Source organism: Canis lupus, chromosome 1 (assembly GCF_048164855.1).
Source record: "Canis lupus baileyi chromosome 1, mCanLup2.hap1, whole genome shotgun sequence".
In the NCBI taxonomy this organism is placed as follows: Eukaryota; Metazoa; Chordata; class Mammalia; order Carnivora; family Canidae; genus Canis; species Canis lupus.
Genome location: NC_132838.1, coordinates 53,640,796 through 53,663,069, shown reverse-complemented (window position 1 = coordinate 53,663,069; position 22,274 = coordinate 53,640,796). Strand labels below are relative to the sequence as shown.

General features: G+C 35.6%; 1 long non-coding RNA gene across 1 annotated transcript; it reads left to right on the top strand.

Moving 5' to 3' along the window:
• The first annotated feature begins 1,627 nt into the window (after window positions 1-1,627).
• LOC140617237 (uncharacterized) lies at window positions 1,628-19,349 on the top strand. The gene is made up of 2 exons (XR_012017480.1): window positions 1,628-1,871; window positions 19,080-19,349. It is a non-coding gene; the product is annotated as an uncharacterized lncRNA (long non-coding RNA).
• The last annotated feature ends 2,925 nt before the right edge of the window (window positions 19,350-22,274 follow it).

Here is a 22,274-nt window from a genome sequence, read left to right as displayed (position 1 = left end):
CTGTGGACTTGCCCTGAGAGCTGAGATAAATAGGATGGGGGCTGGGGCTGGCCCCTCAGGTGAGGGACGCAGGGTCTTGCTCTTTTGAAAGCTGCAACCACAACAGTTGACCTCGAGCCCAGGCTTCTGTGGAGACAGCTGGTGGATTTGTTAGTGGGATCTGTCTGAAAAGACACAGTAGCTGTTTAGGTGGCAAATGTTCCTCTGGAAATCAAGCTTTAGAACTTTCTGCTAGTTTCAGCCTCATTAACCCCAGGGGCACCATTTCAATGGTGCACAGAATCTGTTCCAAATGTGTGTCAAAACGTTTGTCTATACTGAAGGATGTATGTGGGTTCTAAAACACCTGAAATGTGCCATTTTATTTTCTAGCTAACAAATGATTATTTTTTTCACCAGAGGATAAATAAAAATGAAATCTAACCTGCCTCTGCTTGAACCTAATCATGCCTTGACAGAGATTTCCTATGCAACCATAGCTATGCCCTTCCCAAATACATAACAAATAACCAGACATGTGAATAAATGTTTGTGGGAACTTGTAATAAATCAATGCTTTTATCAAGTTTCTGCATTTCATTGTATTTTTAGAAACCAATTTTGTGTTGGAGTGATATCTCTGTGCAAGAGTGACTGGTGGAAGCAAGCCTTGTTTACACAACATGGAAGCTGTGGTGTTCCTGAAGGGGTTGGATGGCCTGTGCCTCCCTGCCTGATGTATAATTACCGGATCTCTGTGAGATGAAGGCTTTCTCAGAGCCGCTCTGGTAAAATGCCATACTAACTCTTCTTTTCTTTTCATGTAAAGGTCAACCACAGCCTGTCTGTAGCTCCTGCTAAAGCATCTGACTGAAAGGATCACAGTGTTCCCAGGTGCTGGAGCTCTGAGTTGACTCCAGAAGGCACCCAAGAATCACGTCCCTGTGCCTGCCACTCTTCTAATGTAAGCAATGCAAATCTGTCATCAGCCTGATTTGTAGTACAGATTACCTCTGATTGAAATATCAAGTTGCGTAGGGTACAGTGAAGATAAATGAAAGTCTGGATTTAAATTTTCTTCGATGGTTTGAAAGACAACTACCATCGACTGAACTTAGAGGTGAATTCATCAATTCACACACGCGTGCGCTCACTCAGTAAATGCTTATCAAGATCCTACTATGAGCAAGAAATGGTTCTAGGGGAAGAGGAAAGGGTCATAAACAGAGCAGGTAAGGAATAAAGGAGCTAGAAATCAGTAATTGTGGAATGAATTATTCATTATGTGTATGACTGGGGCTATAAAAGACAAATAAAAGTGCCATCTGAGAGTCAGAGTGAAACCTGGCCCTTGGGGCTGAGCCCGAGCCCTCTGTGAAGCATCCTGCAGATCTGCCTGTGTCAGCAGATGACCTTCTGGCACAGCTAATTTCAGAGGGCCACCCATCTCCGTGGGCTTCCCACATTCACTCAAATTCTGGCTTTATGACTCATTATTTTGCAAGATTCTATGCAATTTGAAAGATATTTAAAAATATTTATCCATCTGGCTTCTTGGGGGTAGATTTGTCCAAATAAAGACCTTGACGTATTAACAAAAATAGAAGGCTATGCTCAAGAAAGTAAACAGCGCCAGTGTAGCTGGGATAAGATGTTGTAAGGAGCAGAGCACAGAGATGGGAGCTAAGTGATGCCACCTTCCCCAACCACACGTGCAGGGCTTGACACCTATTTGAGGACCGTGATCCTTCCCCCAAGGGCTTGGGGTAGCCCTTGAAGGGTTCCATGCCGATGAATGACGGAACCAGATTTGTGTTTTGAAAAGACCATCCTGGGGGCAATGTGGAGAAGATTTTGAAGAGGGGAAGAGAGAAGTATGCTGATCAAAGCAGGTAGGAGAATCTTGCTGAGGACCTGTTAGAGTGGAGCCAGCTCCCACTAAGTGGTGACAATGCAGCGAAGGGGAATAATACAATCTGGTGATGTTTTGGATACCGAGAATTTTAGGTGTCCTTAATATTTATTATTTAATTTCATGTTATATTCTGGAGCTCAGAGCACATGTTTTGTTATTGAAACCTTTCTGGATTTTTTAAAAGATTTTTTGTATCAGAGAGAAAGAGCACAGAGCAGGGGGAGGGGCAGAGAGAGAGAGAGAGAGACAGAATCTTAAGTAGACTCCCCACTAAGGGCAGAGCCTAATGCAGGGTTCAATCCCACCACCGTGAAATCATGACCTGAACTGAAATCAAGAGTCATAATGTTTAATAGACTAAGCCACCGGGGCACTCCCAATCTTTCTATTTTCTATGTTTTAAAGCCTAGACTTTTAAGCATTTTAATAATCTCCTATGAGGAACTAACATTGCTCTGTAATTTTAATTTTAGTTACTGGATTCTATGATTGTGCTTTTTTCTTCCTAAAGTCCAGTTAAAATCAAACTCCCAGAGGTAGCAAAAACAACAAAAGTGTTACATAAAATAATTTTGGCTAACTTAAGAAAAGATACTGATACATTTGAATCTTGTCGTGGTAAGCCATCACAACCAGTGTTCCAACATTTGAAAAACAAGATGTTTTCAGCTTGCTTTTTACACATAAAAAGGATTATCTGCTATTTTTAAAAAATATTTTATTTATTCTTGAGAAACACACAGACAGAGAGAGAGAGAGACATAGGCAGAGGGAGAAGCAGGCTCCATGCAGGGAGCCCGACTTGGGACTTGATCTCAGAAATGCAGGATCATACCCCGGGGCTGAAGGCAGTTGCTAAACTGCTGAGCCACCCAGGCATCCCAATTGTCTGCTATTTCAATCCCTTTGTATTTGTGAATGCTGTTTGAATAATTTAAATTATACTTGACTGTTACCAGTATACAGAAAATTAAATCCTACTAGTAAGAAAAATAGTTTTAAACTATTAAATGTTAAAAATGACTTCTAGACATCTGAGTGGAAAGTATATTGTATCAAGATATCATGATATAGATATCATCTGTATCTAGCTTTCTATCCCAAAGCCTCTGAAATAATTGAAAAAAAAAATATTGCAAATCTGGGGGGAAAAAAAGAAAGTATAATCAGAAAACTAGAAATTCTGAGTAATCGTTCAAAGATAGAAAGCAGAATAACCAGGCTGGAGGAGAAATAAGAGTTGAGGAGCTACAATATGAAACCCCCAGGAAGACAGTACAATAAAGGCCAGAGGACCTAGTATGAAGGGTGAATCAGTAAGAGCCCGGGGGACAGGGGAGCATTGGGGGATTTTCTGGAGCTTACTTACTTTTAAATGCACACTTTGTTCAGCAGGAATTGTCTATCTGTGGTCCATGCTTGTCATGAGCAGCAGATAGTAGAGCCATTTCCCTGAAACAGACTGCCCACACTGCTGTTCTCACCAAATTGGGTGATTAGATTGGAGAGTGATTGTAGCTTGACAAAGAAAGTGACAGAGTGGAACTTGAAGTATTTCTAGACTATGAAAAAGAAAGCAGAGCGAGAAGAAAAAGAAGAGAAAGTTGCATTTTTATATTCAGTTATTCATCCTTAGAGGCAATAACAAACCCCTATCTAATTTAATAATAAATTAAGCAAAAATTAGCAGGAATGGAAAGTGTAAGTATAGCATACAGTAAGTATGCTTGAGCTTTTACACATATGCATACATAGGCACAGCATAGTATATGCAATAAACAGAATAAAAATATTTTACAAGAAACAGAATTTGTAAAAATATGTTTATTATTTTATATCTATTACTTATAAATCATTATATATTAGGCTACAAAGAGTCTCAGGAAGTCAGAAAATCATAAGTGGCAACATATTTTCTAACCACAATATCATAATATAAAGATATTAGGAATTGCAAAGGAAGTTTACAGCTCAATATGCATTTATTTAAAATAAGAAGATTGAAAATAACTGAACTGTGTATTCAAATCATGAAGATAAAACCATACCCAATAAAATAAATATAATAGTAGAATGAAGGAATTAATAAGAAAATGCAAAACATAATACTAGACCTAATTGATGGACAAAAAAAACCAAAACACAAAAAACAGAAACAGTCCTTCGAAAATAAGTAAGAAAAAAAATTTTAAAAAAACCTTAGATAAATGCTATAAACAGCTACACAAGGTGTATGGAGAGGTGAAGATACCTGAAAATATTACATGTGACTAAAAAATATTACATGTGACCAAAAAATAAATTTGAAAATGTGGAAAAATATAACTATCAATAATTATGGAAGAAAAAAATAAGAATCTTAAGCAGCAATATCACGTTACAAATATTTTTATACAAGGGTATCATAAAATACGTTTCAAACTGTTGCAATAATGGTAGTATTAACTCAAAATATTGATCAATAACATAGACAAAACAAGTTCGAAAAGATATGTATATTTATGAATTTAACTTATGATGAAGGTGACATTTCAAATCAACAGGACAGATCTTTATAATTAGAGAAAAATAGATACTTCGTTTTATCATGCACGAAATTAAATTCTTGTTGCTTAAAATATATAAATGTTCTTCATATTTATACACATATCAGAAAATCTTCGAGACTACTTTTGTGGGATTGATATTTGGGTGTATGGGCTTGAAAGGCCAACTCTTAGATGCAGAAATTTTGATTGATTTGGCTATATGAATTAAAAAGTAATATGTCATAGGAGCCATCATAAATAAAAGGCAAGTGAATACTAGGGAATATGAATATATATAATATTACATGACTGGAAAAAATGTTAGTAGCTGCAATGATTAAAGTTACCTAAAATTTAAAAAGGCAAATTATGGACAGAAATATTTTAAATTTATAAACAAAATGATGACAGTCCAGTAATATGGGAAATGTTGATTGAATCAAACAATTTCACACTCCTAAATTCACAAAATTTTTGTTGACATTGTAACAGTGCCTAAAATGGGCAAAAATAACAGATAATGTAAATACTTATCAAGAAAGATTTTTAAATTAGTGCATGTGTATTGTGGAAAATATTTTGGAAACACCAGTTATTTACAATTTTTCTTATTGTAAATACTTTTATACAAATATTTAGGGGCATACAACTTATTTTTGTTATGAATAAATTCCTGCAAATCAGTTTGGTAGGTTTATGCACATATTAAGAATACTAATTCAACATTATAAGTTGTTTTTTGGAAATAAATTTGCTAAATGATACTTCTACAAATTGTGCATTTGTGCATTACTACATAACATTTTTTCTTATTGATATGTCATAACTTATCATGCCAACACTTTAATTTTGAAAATATAAGTGTTATTTAGTTTCTTTCAACTGAAATTTTTATTAATATATCATTTTGCTTCTCTTGAATTATTTTCTTATGATGAAGGTTCATGAGTAAAATTACTGGGTCAAAGATTAAGTAAGCTATGTCTCTTGCTATATTTCACCATATCTTTGCCCAAACATTTTAGGGCACCACTTCTACCTCAACATTAACAGGATTAGTTGCCAATTTTTCTGTTTTACAAATCAGCTTACTCTAAAAAAAAATATTTCTAATAAAAAGAACATCTAGAAAATTTGAAATATTAGAAATATACAAGGAAAAAAATGAATAATCTTGCTATTTAGAGATCATTGTTCTACTGTTTACATACTGCCAGATGTTTTTGTATATGGACATGCATGTAAATGTTTGTGTAATTTTTCTTTAAAAGTGAGGATTGCTCAGCACCGATGATAGTGGGCTTTTTTAAACATGTAATGTATTGCAAATATTTTCACATTTGTAAATGCTCTTCTATATTTACAGCATAATATCTCATTAATATTATATCTGGGGCAGCCCCGGTGGCTCAGCAGTTTAGCGCCGCCTGCAGCCCAGGGTGTGATCCTGGAGACCCTGGATCGAGTCCCACATCAGGCTCCCTGCATGAAGCCTGCTTCTCCCTCTGCCTGTCTCTGCCCCTCTCTCTCCTCCCTGTGCATTCTCATGAATAAATAAATAAAATCTTTAAAAAAAAAAAAAAAAAAAATATTATATCTGTATAAGTGTCACATACGTTACTTAACTATTTCAGAAAATTGGAGCAAACATTCATTGTGTGCATCTTCTGACTGATAACCAAAACTAAAGTCTTTACAAAAGGGAAACGAATGAAAAAAATTTAGCGTATCAAATTAGTGATTTATTATGCAGCTAGTGAAGGCAAAAATATCAAGATATGCATCATTGGATGAAACATTTATAATAGAATATTAAATGAAAAACTAACCTAAACTAATTGCTCGTGCATTCTGATTTTATCTATTTAAAGCCATGCATGCTTCTGTAATGATAAAAATCTACAAATACATATATTTTTTACATTGCATAATATGAAATTTATGGAGTTTTTTATAAGATTTCTATTATTTTAGTTTTAAGTACTGCCTAGTTTCAGAAATCTCCACAATTATTTAACATTATTTATTTTCAGTTTTAAATATTGAAACACTAAAGTTAAGGGATTCCTTTGTGGCCTAAACCAAAGTAGCAAACTTAGGGCAAATATCTGAATGGCATGGAAGTGCCTTTTTAAAAAATAAGCAAACATCAAACTAAAAATCACAGCAAAACGTAAAGGCAACCTACTGAATGAGAGGAAATATTTACAATATTTACAATCTTATACCCACAGGGTTAATATAAAAATATATATAAAGAACTTATGCCACAAAGGATGCCTGGGTGGCTCAGCAGTTAAGCATGTCTGCCTTCAGCTCAGAGTGTGATCGTAGAGTACCAGGATCAAGTCCCATAATGGGGTCCCTGCATGGAGCCTGCTTCTCCCTCTGCCTATGTCTCTGCTTCTCTCTCTCTCTGTGTCTTTCATGAATGAATAAATAAAATCCTTAAAAAAAAAACATAAAAAAAGATCTTATGCTACTTAATAGCAAAAAAGAAAACCACCACAAACAACAACAACAACAAAAAAAAAACACCCCACAAAACCTCCAAGTAAAACATGGGCAGAGGATTTGAATACAGTTTTTTTCCCAAAGAAGATATACAGATAGTCAATAAATATGTGAAAAGATGCTCAAGATCACTAATCATTGGGGAAATGTAAATCAAAACAATGGTGAGGTATTACCTCACACCTGTTAGAATGACTATTACCAAAATGACAAGAAATAACAAGTGTTGGTGAGGCGGTGGAGTAAAAAGAACCCTTGTGCACTATTGGTCAGAATGTAAATTGGTTAATCACTATAGCAAACACTATGGAAGTTCCTCAAAAAATAACTACCATATGACCCAGCAGTTAGACTTCTGGGAATTTATCAAAAAAAAAAAAAAAAAGGAAAACACTAACTCTAAAAGACATACACCCCCCCATGTTCATTACAGCACTATTCCAATAGTCAAGACATGGAAACAACCTAATTGTCCATTGAGGGATAAATTGATAAGGAAGTTGTAGTATACAATGGAACATTATTCAGGCATAAAAGAAGAAATCTTGCCATTTGGGGGCATTATGTTCAGTCAAATAAGTAAGACAAAGAAAGACAAATAACCTATGATCTCACTGATTTATGGAATTTAAAGCGAAAACAACAGCAAACAAGCTCATCGATACAAAGAACAGATTAATGGTTGCCGGAGGTGGAAGGTGAAGGGTGAGCAAATGGGTGAAGGAGGTCAATAGATACAAACTTCCAGTTATAAAAAAGTCAAGTCACTGGGATATAATGTACAGTATGCTAACTATAGTTAATAATACTATATTACATATTTGAAAGTTGCTAAGATATAGATTCAAAGGGGCACATTTACCCCAGTGTAGCAGCATTATCAACAAATAGCCAAACTACGGAAAGAATCCAAAGTCTATTGATGAATGGATAAAGATGTGGTGTATGCATATATATATATTAATAGATAGATATGAACAAATTGGAATATTATTCAACCATCAAGAAGAATAAAATCTTGCCATTTACAATGACTTGAAAGGAGCTAGAGTGTATTATGCCAAGTGAAATGTCAATCAGAAAAAGACAAATACCACATGATTTCACTCGTGTGTAATTTAAGAAACAAAACAGATAAACATATGGGAAGGGAAAAGAAAGAGGGGGGGAAGCAAATCATAAAAGACTCTTAATTATAGAGAACAAACTGATGGTTGATTGGAGGGAGGTAGGTGAGGGTTGGGTTAAGTGGGTGATGGGGATTAAGGAGGGTACTTGTGGTGAGCACTGGGTGTTTTATGTAAGTGATGAGTCACTAAATTCTACATCTGAAACCTATTTCACCATACGTGTTTACTAACTAGAATTTAAATAAAGACTTGAAAAAAATATGAAAGTTGCTAAGAGAGTAGATCTTAAATGTCATCACAAAATAAAGAATCTTGACCATGTATGCTGATGGATGTTAAATAGACTTATTGTAATGATCATTTCAATATATGCAAATATTGAGTCATTATGTCGTATATCTAAAACTAACATAATGTTAATGTGAAATTATACCTTCACAAAAAATGGTAAATAATTATCTAATAAATGTAGTATATTCTGCTCAAATAAATAGCTTTAAAATTGTTCCCTAATATTGTATATTCTGCTCAAATAAATAGCTTTCAAATTGTTCTCTAATATTTCTTTCACTTTTTTACAACCCCTATGCTACATGCCTTGAAATTGTATTATATTTGGTGTTTATTAAAAAAATTTTCTTAAGGCAATTTTAATTTTTACCAGTATTGTAGATTCTGGTTCAGTCCCAGAATACCTCAGACGATGAATACCTGAACTAAACTGCATCTGAGTAGCTTCAGGGATGACTTTTGCATGCAGAATTTTGGAACCAGGAACATTAGTAATTCAAAAAGTACAGTGTTGTCCTACCTTAATGTGAAAGCACAGTCTGAACATGCTAGAAATTTCTAAATCAGAAATCATATTCTTGGGGATCCCTGACTGGCTCAGCGGTTTAGTCACTGAGTGGCTTTTGTATTCTAGGAATCCCAGAATCGAGTCCCACATCGGGCTCCCTGCATGGAGCCTGCTTGTCCCTCTGCCGGTCTCTGCCTCTCTCTCTCTCTCTCTCTGTGTTTCTCATGAATAAATAAAGTCTTAAAAAAAAAGAAATCATATTCTTCATTTGAAAGCTATTACTATATTTCTGAAACAAATACAAAAAATTGCTTTCTGTAGCAATTTGTTATGCACAAATATAGAATGGTTACAAATATATCTGTTTTATGTTTTATTTTTTAGTTTAAAAAATCCTTTTCAGGTTGATCATGTAAGTTTTTTGTTCTTCAGTAGTTTTGAAATTCTTTGGATAAAATAATCAATTAAAGAGCAGCCTGGGTGGCTCAGCAGTTTAGCACTGCCTTTGGCCCAGGGTGTGATCCTGGAGACCTGGGATAAAGTCCCATGTTGGGCTCCCTGCATGGAGCCTGCTTCTCCCTTTCCCTGTGTCTGTCTGTCTGTCTGTCTCTCTCTCTCTCTCTCTCTCTGTCCCTCATGAATAAATAAATAAAATATTTTTAAAAATAATCAATTGTTTATTAACAACAATTGTATAACAATCAGAGTGAAATATTCACTAATTGAAAAAAAAATCTCCATTGTATTACATTCAAAAGCAGAGTAGAATAACATATTCTGAGATGAGACAAATAAGCGGAAGACAGTTTGAGTCAATATAACTTTCTTGGTCCATCTCCTAAAAATTTCTATGACTTGAAACCAAGTCTGTCTATGTGAAATATGGAAGTGACTTGAAATGAAGAAATCCTTCCTTCTTTATGGTTATCATCTTCAGGATCAGTGAGAGGCACCTTCAAACTTCTACTCGCCAAGATAGCATTAATTATAACAAATAGATAGATCGACCACATCATGAGCTACTTTGATATGTACAAAGTACTTTGCTATGCCCTGCTATGCTACTCTGCCAACAGCACAAGGAGATTAGGTAACTGTAAATAGTCTTTTAACATCCCAGCCCATTAAAACTATGAAATGGTTAATGAACATGTATTGAACACGTTTTGGATCTCTTCTGAAGCAGTAACTGACTGCAAGGATTGGTAGTTTCAGAATATTTTAAATTTAATTTAATTATATATTCATTACTTTAAATTCAATTTTTCCTTTTGTTTATTTATTTATTTTTAGAGATTTTACCCATTTACTTGACTGAGAGAGAGAGAGAGAGCACAAATAGGGGGAGAAACAGGCAGAAGGAGAAAGAAGCAGGCTCACTGTGGAGCAGGGACCCCCAAGGCTGGCTTGATCCCAAGACCCTGGGATTGTGACTTGAGCCGCAGGCAGAAGCTTAAGCAACTGAGCCACCCAGACACCCCTTAATTTTTCAGTTTACATGAATAATTTAATGCATCCCTAAGAATTATGATGTAAACCTTAAAATGATAGTATGTTAAGTTTCTGGGATATTTGATGAAGACACATAATTAATTTCAAAATTTGTACCACACAGAGTGAAATCAAGGGAATTCCTCATTCAATGCCATGTAAGCTCAAGACAGATCCACATTCTTACTTCTGTGGAAAGTTCATGTTCCCCTTCCTAAGTATGTCACACTTAATTTTCTTTGTAGTCAGTCCACTCCTAACGTGGAAAATAGGTCAGAATTCATTTTTTATTTTACATAAGGCATTATATTTCTTGAAGTCAGGTCTCCATAATTGAAAAATGAGAATGCCAAAGTGTCGGACTGCAGATTACATTTTTCCTTTATAAGGGAGCACTCAATTTTTTTTTTCACGAACTCTCAGAGTTGGAAAAAACTCAGATATCATCTAATTGTGAAATTTGTGTTTAAATGTTCTTTGATAATAGACATTCAGACTATGCTTCTGCCTTCCAAGGCTGGGTACCTACTACTCCTAGGGCACTTCATTGCACAAAGCAGAGGTGTTGTTTAGGGCTTTGGAGACTCACTTGGGATTAGAGTGTAGCGAATAGGTCTTTAATTAGGATCTCAGTCTTATGTAAGAAAATATCTTGATGAGGATTAATTAATTGAATATATGAAAAAGGTTTTTTTCTTTTACATGTATTTGGAATAAAACAAATAAAGCATATGGTTCAGCCCCTATCTACCATGGCTTTGAAATTCCGTGAGTAGGTAACTTATGTACAATACATTTGCTAGAAAAGACAATAACACATAAAGAAGCATCACACAACTGCAGCCCTACTGTGGATTTGCTAATAGAATCGACATTCCTAACCCCACCCCCCTTGCACCTCCCCCCCCCCCATGACAGAGTCCAAAGTCATGCTTGCTCATTCTGGGGATTCAGGATACACTTTGAATTGTCTAATAAAATAAACAGAACTTAATGAGCCTTTTCTCCTCTTCCTGATTTGAATACAGAAGCAATGTTTAGAGTTAAGGCACCCATTTTGTGACCATGATGTGGGAGACATGAGGAAGTAGAGAAAGTAACAAAAATGTGAACTCAGACTCTTGATACTGCTGTGATACTAGAAAGAAGATGGACATGAAGCGTTCTGTTAAGCTACTGCTTGTAGGTCTTCTGTGCTTTGTAAGCCCTGTCACATGCACATACTGACTGTATAGAATGTTTCTGGTTTGTTAGACTCTGTGAAAGATTATTTGTGTTAATAAAATTAAATATTTGTGGAGGCCCTGTATACAAGCAATAAAATCAATGTCTGGTGAGTACAAGATAGTGTCCCTACTTTTTTTCATTATTTTATTTATTAAGGTATAATTTATGTGAAATAAAATGTGCAAATCTTATGTTCAGCTTCATGAGATAGACACATTCATATACCAACTATCTACATCAACATGTAGGATTTTTCTATTGCTCCAAAAAGGCCTTTCATGCCGTTACGGTGCTTTTCAAAAACCTCTTTCCCTTTTTCCCTTTAAAACAATCATTTATATTACCTTTCATCAATGATTTTTTAAAATTTATTTTAAAATTTTGCTCTACTAGTCAAAATGTCACACACATGAATGAACCATACAACAGCAGTACATTGGACAGAAAGATCCCATCTTTTCCTACCACCCTTTTAAGCTCTAGTCACACTCCCCGGAGTGGTTTTACTCCTTTTTATTGCTCCTGCTTGCATTTTTCTGGTTTCTTTCATACTATAATAAACAACTTGTATTAAATCTCCAATTGAATTAGCATTCATTGTTTCAAAATATAAACAATGAGGGGCATCTGTGTGCCTTGGTATGTTGAGCATCTTTAGCTCAGGTCATGATCCCAGGGTCCTGGGATAATAGAACCCTACATCAGGCTCCTGGCTTGGTTGCGCTCTCTCTCTCTCTTGCTTGCTCACTCACTCTCCTTTAAATAATAAATAAAATCTTTAAAAATATATATAAACAGTGAGTTTACTAACTACATTATATATTCCTCCTCTCTTACCAATGTCATTATATTACTATAGTTCTTCTTTAATATTTTAAATACTCTTTTAAAAATTTCATATTTTCCAATATTAATAATTGCAGAAACATCAGTATCCCCCTCTTTGATTTTTTACTCCTCCTTTCATTCTTTCATTATTCTTTTATCAGCTGTAATTTGCTTTCAAGTAGTGAAAGTTTGTGTGTAAAGTTAGTCTCGGAACCATGGTTAAGTCTTATGTTCTGCCCATAGCACAAATATTGAATTTGAAAATCCAGAGACCAGGATTTATATGAAGATGATTATGTGAAGTTTTCTGAATTCCAGGACACACATTATGCTAGAGTTACATTTCATCCCCTGTGCTAATCATTGAGAAATATTCCTAATGGAAAGGTCAGTTGTTTGAATTCATATTTTTGGATGTATGTTGTTTTAATAAATATTTTTATTTCTTTATTTTCCCCTGGCAATACTAATTTCCTTTAGTTTTTCTCACAGCAGTTGCCTTTCTTATAATCACTTTTTAAATTATTTCAGTCTTTTGAAAACCTTTGGAATTTATTGAAATTAGCCTTATAGTCTAACATGCAGCCAGTTTTGGAAAGTTTTTTGAGTCTACTTGACAAGACTTTGTATTCTGCAATTTTGGGGTGCAGTATATTATATATGCATATTAGGACATATTTGTGAAATAACTCTTACTAATGTCTGTATGCTAATTCCACCAATTACTCACACAAATACATTAAAAATATTCCACTATTAATAATGTACTTCTTTTAATTCAGCCATTTTCTGGCTTTATGTATTTTCAAGTTATATTAGAATCATATAAATTAAGAGTGGTTATATTTTCCTAGTAAATTGACCATTTCATCATTTTGCAAGATGCCTTCTTTTTTTTTTTTAAAGATTTTATTTATTTATTCATGACAGAGAGAGAGAGAGAGAGACAGAGAGAGACACAAGCAGACTCCATACAGGGAGCCTGACATGGGACTCGATCCCGGGTCTCGAGGATCAGGCCCTGGGCCGAAGGTGGCGCTAAACCACTGAGCCACCCAGGCTGCCCTGCAAGATGCCTTCTTATCCCTCATGATACTTCATGCTTGCTTTAAAGTCCCGCTTTGAAAGACAAAATACTCAAAGTACTGGTTTTTGCATACTGTATCTGTTATTTTCCATTTTATTTATTTATTTATTTACTTACTTATTTTAAAGATTTTATTTATTCATGAGAGGCACACAGAGAGGCAGAGTCGTAGGCAGAGGGAGAAGTAGGCGGCCCACAGGGAGCCTGAGGTGGGACTTGACCCTTGGACACCAGGATCACGACCTGAGCCAAAGGCAGATCCTCAATCACTTGAGTGCCCAGGCACCCCCTTATTTTCCATTTTAACTTCAACCTGTCTGTATCCTTATATTTAAGATTTATCTCTTTGTTTAACTTTTCTTAAGGCAGTATGTGTGAATTCTAATTTTGTAAATCCAGTACAACATTCCTGTCTCTCTTTGGATTCTCTCTTCTACATCACTCCAAAAAAGCTCTGGCTCTCTCACTCTTCTTAAGTGGAGGTCATTGTGGAGTTTAAGTTTCAGTCAACCAACGAAGAGCTACATTCAGTTGAATGAAGTAATGTGATGAACCCAGAACCTCTTATATGTGTGCCTGTACTGATGATTCAAACACATCTAGTGTTATCTTCCTGCCTTCTTGGCTCAACAGTTGCAGAATTTGAATGCCTATCTTGGTTGTCATGCTGCTGGTTAGTATCCCTTTGTCATCTGTGCAGGGGAGGTTATCCCAGGACTTTCAGACACAGAGGCTCAGTCACTTCCATTGACAAGGAAGACATAGAATGACATCAGGATGTAATATTATCAATTTCATCAGGTTTAAACACGTGCCTCTATTCTAAATTTTAGGATCCCATTCTTTCTCAAAGGATGCTCTGCCATTTACAGGAGAAAGTTGGCAAGACTGAATTTGACATCATTATAGTTCAGTTACCCACATTATTAGGTTTTGTGTTTAGCAACATTAGCCATTTAGATAGAATAAATAAGAAATTCTATTGGGCTGTTATGGAAGCTTCTGGTTCTCAGCCCTTGACTCAAGCTGATACTTAGACATCTGAGTTTGTCATTTTCTTTTCATAATCACCCTCGTCCTCTTGAAAGAATCCACCCAGCACTGCTTATAGTCCTCACTACTGCCATAACAGTCAAGTGCCAAGCAGCCACATGGGATCCTAAGACATTTGCTGTCACTTCATTGCAATCAGCCTTAGGTGTTAACCAGATGAATTATGATGCCGAAGTGCACCATGGATTACTAGCCTCACATTTCCCATAGAGTTCAGCCCTGTGCTCAAGCTTCAGGGTATGGCCAAACCAATTCCAAAATTCTATCTTTATGGTCCATCTCAAGGGATGGTCCCCAATGCGTACCCTACATTAGTTAGGATCCAGCAAAGAGGAAGAGACTATCCAATTTAAACATGGAAAGCTCAAAGAATAGTTAACATGGAATTGACCTAACAGGGAATTGTCCAGTATGGGACACAGGAATGGCAGAAATAAGGTGTAAGCACCCTGTCTAAGAATAATAAAACACCCAAAAGGGGATTGCCTCCACCAACGCTGAGACCCAGACCTCATTATTAGGGGTAGTCATAAATCACTGCTGCTGGACAAATTCTCTAGGTGCTACTCATGGGACAATGCAGATCTCCCCTCTGGGATCCTGGGAATCCATCCATAGGACATGCTTTGCCCAGAAATTCATTGAAAACTTCCCTGAAGATTCTGGGGGAGGTATCCAAGGGAAGTCATGAAGTGATATTACCCCGGAGAGGGTGTGCCAGGGAAAACAAGTCACCAGAAAGTGCCCCTCTCACCACTGTACAGCAAAGCTGTTGGAGGACCTATTCTGGGGGCAGCTGGGTACAGAAGGTGCCTTGCTGGTAGCATGCTGCTCTAAAGCTGTGCCAGGGGACACTGGGAGAAGCTGCACCAAGATGATGCCAGGAGATCTTGCTGGCTTCCCAGCCAAAGACAGCTCCCCACATACTGCAAGAACCTGACATAGGAACCCCCAGAACCTGAAAGAGAATATCTGTCCTTCCTACAATGTGACTGTAGCATGTCTACTGAAAAAGCTTAACATCTTCAAGCTGGCAAATAAAAATATGTAGAGAACTCAGCTCTGTGTTTGCAAAACAGGCAATGAATGACAGATTTGGCATTGAGAATTATTTTGGTTATTGTCCCAACCAAGGAGAAGAAAGACTTATAGAAAAAGTTATAAATTAAAAGTAATATAAAGGTGAGATTGGAAGGGCCCACTGAATAAGCAGGATACAAAGGAACTCCTCAAATTCACACACATGCATATGGACACACAAACACATACACGTGTGTGAGTGTGCACACACATGCATGGATTTATACAGGAATGTGCCTGGACACACCATACTAAAAAGTTTTAAGCATTAGGGATTTTTAAAATACTTTTTTTCTCCAAAGATAAAATTAGAGATTACCTATCAATAAATGACAGATTACCATCAGATTTCTTGCTATTAAGAATGGATATAAATGTAGGATAGAGAAATATCTTTAAAATTTACAAAATTTACAAGAAAATAACCTTGCATCTGGGCTCTTATCTATGTCAAACTATCACTCAAGTGTCACAGTGATATAACACCTTCAAACATGTAAGGATAAAGAAATTTTGCTTTCCATTGATTCTTTAAAAAAAAAAATCTCTGGAGGATACATTTTCGCAAGAAAAAGAAATGAATCAGGAAGAATAAAGGAAGCACCAGGGATGGGAAAGAAAATAATAAAACAAGCTATTAAGTCTAAAAGTTGAAAGTTAAAATTAATAAATTATAATCTTGACTATCTTGATTATCTTAGACAAGGTAAGAGAACACCATAAAAAGTGAAAATGTGTTAAGCTATGTCTATTGATTGACTCCAGATAGTGTTAGAAGTTTAAAATTTTAAGCAAATGCTAAAGTTTTTGGGGTACCAAAAATTTTTAAGTAAAATTTGTATAGTGATAAATTGTGAAAAATGTATGAACACCTATGGCAGGAATAACTACAAATATGTAATAACAATAAATATGAATAAAGTCATTTGTTAAAGACAGAATTCCAGAAAATCTTCACTTGTTACAAGAAGCATGTATTTAAAATTTAACAACAAAAGCTGGAAAGAATAAGATAAGCAATATATAATAAGCTATATATATATATATATATGCACATATGCACATACAAAACATGTATCCAAACACACATAGAGCTTTTGACAAAAATCAAGTAATGTTTAGATGGTTCCAATCATCTACTGGGTCTTTGATTTTTCATATTAATTTATATAAATATTAACTTATAATGCAGTACTAGTATTGAAAACTCCCCATCTTATTTGTGTGTGCGTGATGCCTAAGCATGATTTAAAAGCTGTCCTGTTGACTTTAATATGCAATCAAGTTTAAGCAACCCGGTAGACATTTGACATTTGATATCAAGTATAAGCACTGGTTTAGACTGAGTCCCCTCTTCACTAAGAATTTCAAAATTTAGGTTCTATGCATTGGCATGCCACTAGCTTAAAAATGAGATCACTTGATCTCTCTCCTTTAGCATCTAATCTTGTTAATCTGGGGTAATAATAACCGACATAGTTGTTTTACAAAGCTAACATGGGAATCCGATGCTTTATCACATGTAAAAGTACTTGGAAGATTATAAAGCAGTCCAGGTGATACCTGGGGTGTGCTAGGCCCTGAAGAGTCAACCTCCAGCAGGTGCCAAGTTCTTGACTTTGCTGCAGAAAGAATTCAAGGATGAGTCAGAGTAGCAGAAGAGGCTTTACTGCAAAGGAAAAGTTTACTCTCAAGATGTGAGAGCAGGTGAGCTCCAGGGAGATCTACACCCACGGGGCTTTGGGTTTCTAGCTGTTCACTGACTAACACCTGTCAATGAAGAGCTAGAAAGGGGTGGATTCTTCGTTATTCGAGGTGGGAATTTCCTGGAGCAGGGTTATGCAGGATTTCTTCCTTATATAGTCAGGGGGTTCATAGTATCCTCAGCGGGGAAATTTTAGTATGGTCAGGCAGTACAAGGAAGGAATAATGTGAATTTTGCCCTGCTTTGTCAGCCATCTTGGGCCTATCTGGTTTGATCCAGTTTCGTGTGGTTTTGTTTTGGAGTGAGGCCAGGACCAGCCTCTGACTTCCTCTTTGCTGGCCTGCAGGCATCCTGTTAGAACCTAACTAACTGCCTACTCTTGCACAGGTTTATTGCATTGCTACCAACTAATCCAATTTTATGGCCTAATTGAAACAAGGGAATTGCCTTAGAATTCTCCCCTAAATTGTTCACACATTATAACACAAAGAAAACAAGAAGATAGGGTGAATATTTTTTTTCTAATCAATTTATAATTAAATTACAGATAAACTTAACATGATATGCTAATGAAACAGCAAATAGCTGAAATTGCTGGTACAGAATCAGTTAAGGCTTTTTCCAGATGGAAATTTTTCCACGTGTGTAACAGAATATAACCTTCTAAGAAACAGAATGGCAGCCTGGCTTTCTTTAGAACTGTAGATATGAGCGTTTGCACACAGATTCCTGGAATTTGCTTCGTGTTTCAAATTGCTTGTTTAAATTCATGAGAATAGAAGTCTCTAGCAATACCAGTGGGAAAGCAAGCACACATCTCCATCCGTGACCTGGGAGAGGTCCTCCTCCCTCCCCAATGTCCTGCTTCTTCCCACAACATCACCCTGTTCAGATGACATCACATCATCACTCACTCCAAAACTTGTTTGAAATTTCCATCTTTGGTATCAATTGATATAAACATACTACACCATGCATTCTTTAGAAGGTCAGTTAAGCAAAGTGTTCTAAGGCTTCTGAACTGTCATAGTTTCGAGGTTAAAAAAATACATATATTTTTGAAGGAACACTTTTAACTCTATTGGCTTCCCACCAGTGTCCCCCGTTATTGCCCAGAGTCTCAGGAGATGCTGCGAAGTAGCAGAATTGGCCTTCACTCCATTATACCAGCTCAGTTCTAAGTTTCTCCTGAGATTAAGTTCTGGGCAAGTTGCTGTCCCACTTGGATTTTAAATCCACATTCTGAATATGACAAGTATAGTTTATGATCACACACAAATATACATAACAATATTCTACTGAAAATATGACTGAATAATGTCATAACACATTACAAAAAATGACATCGTCTTAATAATCAGCAAAGTACAAATGGTTTGTAATGTATCCTTAATTGTGTGTGTCCTAGACTGCAAAAGTCCTATTTCAAAGTCCCTTTAAGATTTGGTGCAAACCTGACCTTACTTTTTCTGAGTTTTATCATATTTTCTATGTATTACAGAATTCATCTTTTTACTTGTATGATCTTAATATCCTGTGTCCACTTCAAATAGGCCTCCTATTAATCTACTAACCTATGCACCTCGCCTTAGATGGATGAATTGGCCATAAACTATTTTTGGAAAAAGCAAAATCATTTTTCATGGTATAATATAAGGAACAACTATGGCATACTGGGAAGATACTTTGAAGTTGTTTCTGCCTTAATAGTCAGGGCTTTCTATAAAACATTGCCTCCCACAGGGAAGAGGACAGACCAGCCACATGAGCAGCCAGATGCATCATGCAATTTTGAAATGTATGGAGCCCCGGTGACATCATGGGCAAATCTCCTTATCAAATAATAGAAGAAACACTGCAAGAACTTCTGCTTCTTCCAAGCTTTCTGCAAGCCAGGATTTGTGCAAAACCCTTTATGTGAAAATATATAAATATATATTTGAATATATTCTGTGAGTCAGGATTTGTGTAGAACCCTTTATGTGCTATATATATATGAATCTTTGCTTTGAATCTCTGTATTGCTCTTTCAATAAGAACAAATAACCTCAGCTACGTAAATAGTAGTGAGGACTCCATAATTTGCACACTGAAACTTCAGTTATTGATCACCTCTGACCCCAAGGGTGTGGGCTCCTGGGGTATGAAGTAATGTGAGAGGTATGTGTCTGTGACACATAAGAGAACAAGCAACACAAAGGTGACAGATGAGGGCAACTCAAATTGTATTTGTTTCGGTTACTTCTAGTTAGGAGACTGTCACTCCGTCTTATAGAATCATGGTGATTATAGCTCTCCATAAATTATGCTGCCTATTCACATTTGAAAATGTGGTCCTCTTTTGTAATCACCTCGATCACAGATTCTGATTATGTATAATACATGTTTCCAATTTTATGTGCACAGAAATATGTATCTCTTGCTTGACTGTTTATTAAAACGCAGGTAATATTTGAGATGTAGGGTAAATTCTGTTCTAATTATGTTTATAGTTTCCATTTCATATTATTACAAAGATATATGTGAAGTTGGTAAACCTAATTCATAGTGTAGATGGACTGGATGGCATGTTAACAGAACATGTAAGACAAGATTCTTGCACTATTTGAACTCATAATTTACATTTCCCTGTACTAATGTACATTTTTTATCTCCAGAATTCACTCCCTGAATGGAAAGGCCACTACAATAAATGTGAACGCACAGATTAGCGTTTCAGGTGTGGGAAAGCCTTGGTGGGAAGATGTACAGTAAATCACAATCATGTCTCTGCTTTTGTTTTGATAAAACTACAGTTTATTTTCCCAATATTTAAACATATGCATCATCAATAATGTCTTCCTCACACTATTAAAAGAAAATATCTTTTAAAATAGTGAAATAGTTTCTTATGAGAGAAGAAAATGAACAGGCCTAGCAAATTCCATGCATCAAAATAAAGACGTGAATGCTAAAAATTCATGAGAATTCCATACATATATCAACATAGTTCATGCAGAAGACTTCTAAGCATGAAAAAAAATTAATATCTTATGTGAGTGTTGTGGATTCTGGAAAGTTTCAACATGTAAAGCATGTAATAACTAGAAAAATACTTCTGCTGTGGAATGGTGGCCACAATCAGCATGGATATCGAGACCATATTGATTCAATGGAAAACATTGATCATTGTCAAAGATCTGTCGAAGTGAATAGAAAAGATGATTTGGTAAAAAGAACTGTATCAAGCAAACCTAGGATGTGTGAAGAAATTTTAAAACTGTGCAAAATGGATAATTGAAAGATCATTTATAATGAATTTGCAGTCATCTCCCTCAGTGAATTGCAGTAATCTATTGACAAAATGATTTTACTGCACAGCTAAGTCTTAATCTGAATGAAATTGGGTGTTTTTATAAATAAGAGCTATCTAGTAGATCCTTTACAAAACACAAAAACAAAGATCTAGGACATAAAGCATTCTGTAACAGACTATGTTTAGATAGTGATGACAGGGTATGATGTTTAGGTGAAAAGTTTATTTAGTCTACAAATCCCAAAACCCAAAGCCCCAGTCGTTCTTGGTGCTACTCATAGCTACCTGTCACTGGTGGAATCAGGGATTCACCAATGACTTCTAGCCATTGTGTGTGTTTGTTGGTACAGTTGTCTGCTGTGGTACTCTGAAGTAGATTATATTCTTTTTATGACGGATTTATAGAAAATATTTGACAGGAAGAAGATGAATTTATCAATTTTTTAATAAAAAGATGTAACAGTAAATAGAACATGGGATTAACTGGATCTCTACTTTTTCCTGACTTCCAGGCTTCTGAGAAAGTGAAGGTCAAAAAGCAAACAGTCTTTTAAGGCTGGCTTTCTTGAAGTGGACAGCGAAAACTTTGAATAATTTTAAGCATTAAATAGCAAAAAATTAACTCTCAAGTTGTTTTTTAAAGTTAGTGTCTTAGCAGTGTTCAAAAATAGAAAAAAAAAGAGGATCACAAATACTCATTGGGGTAATTTTTACTCTAAATCCTTTATATTTTATTTCTTAATACCAAAAATTTTTGATTAGTAGTTATATAGATGTTAGAGAATTTTAGTCATATAAAAAAAAAACAACACACACTTGGGCTTTTTTGTATGGGAAAGGAAGAATTGTTTTTCTCAGTTAAATTAACCTATTATAGACTTCTATCCAAAAAGTCACTATACAACAGATATTTGGGAATAGACCAGATTCAGATAAGTGAACTCATTATATTCCATTTTAATAATATAAAATCACTTCAACAACCACTCTCAGCTGAGTTTTTCAAAACAATCTTTGAATGTGTGAAAATCAGCAAGAGTTATGTGGGAAATAGAAATTGAAACCTAAATTTATTTAATTTCAGGTTTCTTCTAGTTTCTACAGAAGCAGTTTCTAAGACAGAGTAATATGAAGTGACTGATCCAAGTCCACACATGTAATAGGGACCAGGATAGAAATGGAATTTAGATTAGTTGATTTCTGCTTTAGAGCTGTTCATGATCAATTCCAGGGGATGTCTTATCTAATTGAAGAGAAAGTACATTAGAACTAATAACAGATACCCTTCTCTTAGTAATTGTAGAGAAGACCTGTTGAAGTCAATGCCTCTGGAAGGCCTTGAAGTCTATAGTGTGGTTATAAGTCATATTTTGAGAGGAATTAGATAAAATGAAGACATTAACATTTTCAGTTGTCCACCTAAGGTAGTGAGGTTACCCTAATCTCACAATTTAGTGCCAATGAAGTTTTCACAGACAAGTGATACCATAGAACCATTAGTATAACATTAAAGATTTTGAAGATATTTGCCAATTACTTAAATTAACAATTTTATTTTATTCCAAAATAGTTACTTTATTGGGGCTTCTAGGGGGCACAGTTGGTGAAGTGTCTGCCTTTAGCTCAGGTCATGGGCCCAGGGT